This window comes from Danio rerio, chromosome 3, assembly GCF_052040795.2.
Source record: "Danio rerio strain M-AB ecotype USA chromosome 3, GRCz13ab, whole genome shotgun sequence".
NCBI lineage: Eukaryota > Metazoa > Chordata > Actinopteri > Cypriniformes > Danionidae > Danio > Danio rerio.
In genome coordinates, this window is record NC_141023.1 from 9553460 (window position 1) to 9555308 (window position 1849).

The window sequence follows — 1849 nt, forward strand, 5'->3', positions numbered from 1 at the left end:
CTGTCAAGTAAAGATACACACACACAGACACAGACACAAACAAACATGCTGGAAGATGCGATGGTTTGAAAGGTTGCAAATTAGGCTAAAAATGAAGTAGGAAATTATCAAAAAATTTAAGGATCACATCAAAAAATTAAGGATCACTTAATTTTAAAAAGGCTTAGTTAACAGCTCCCTTAGAGTGAAAGATTGTTGAATGCATTTAGCTGATCTCTACTTCTGATGCAAGCACTTTTAGCTTAGCTTAGCATAAATCATTGAAACGGATTAGACCATTAGCATCATGCTCAAGAAGATATTTAAAGTTCTGATCATTTTAGGTACCAGTGCTGTGTAATCCATTTTAGAAAAGTACACAATCAGTCACACACACAAACACAAATTCGCTCACAAACACACACTCACACTCATTTGTGCACACAAACACTCACACACTCGTACTAACTCAAGCACACACACACTCACGCACACACGCACACATACATACACAGAGAGAGATCAGTGATGTATGCGGGCTGCACTGGAGCAGAAACACTGGACTCTCTCCGGCTTCACCGCGGTAAAATAATGAGCAGAGGCGAAGCCAGGAGCCATTACCAGCACCACCAGCACCATTACAGCATCACGTCCCATTACAGACACACAAATACATCCACACACACTCACGCGTCCTGCCGGAGCAGAGGCGCTGGATCACCTGTGGACGGGACTTTGTGTTTGCGCTCAGACTACCCTCACTTCATCTGTTCATTACTTTCAGCAGCCAGAACCAACGGAGGAACATGATGAGGAAAGTGGAAGGAGTGTAACGGGTCTGGTGTGGGGTTATTACGGTTAACTAGAGAGGACTTGACACAACCGTAAACACATCTAGCAGACAGGAGACTGCGCTCAAACAACAGACATAATCATAGAGGAAACAAAGACACCTCACTGAAGTTCCGAAAGCAGAGATAAAATGTTTGCTGTAAACATGCTATAAATGTGTGCAATGTTGCCAATTATTTTCAATGAAAAGACGCTAAGCTCTGCCCGAAAAGTCGCTAGATTACATCATACATCAAGTTGCATATAACTGACATCATCACGTTCTACAGTTTCTGTTTGTTTATTTGCCAATGGTTAATCATTCATTTTCTTGTTGGCTTAGTCCCTTTATTAATCCGGGGTCACCACAGCGGAATGAACCGCCAACTTATCCAGCAAGTTTTTGCGCAGCGGATGCCCTTCCAGCTGCAACCCATCTCTGGGAAACATCCACACACACACTCATACACTACGGAAAATTTAGCCTACCCAATTCACCTGTACCGCATGTCTTTGGACTGTGGGGGAAACCGGAGGAAACCCACGCGAAGGCAGGTAGAACATGCAAACTCCACGCCAACTGAGCCGAGGTTCGAACCAGCGACCCAGTGACCTTCTTGCTGTGAGGCGACAGCACTACCTACTGCGCCACTGCGTCGCCTGCCAATGGTTAATAAAGGGGTATTCATATTTGCACTACTCTTTCACGGCAATTCGTAACTTTTTGATTTAGTGGCTAATTCGTATGAATTCGTATGATCTAATTTATACAAGTTCGTACGATTTTCTCATCCCCCAATGACGGTTGCCATTAGGGGTGGGGTTAGGTGCACGCCTCCTTTTAAAAAATCGTACAATTTCGTACGACTGAACTTTATGAATTCGTACCAATTTGCCGATAAACTGGCAAAACGTAAAACACTTACGTTTTCTCGTAAGATCAGGCTGACTCTTTATACAAGCATGCCAATTTAACAACATGTATTGCTGTCTGAAAGTAGTATATCAGTATAGATGTGTAATGAATTTACAATAATCT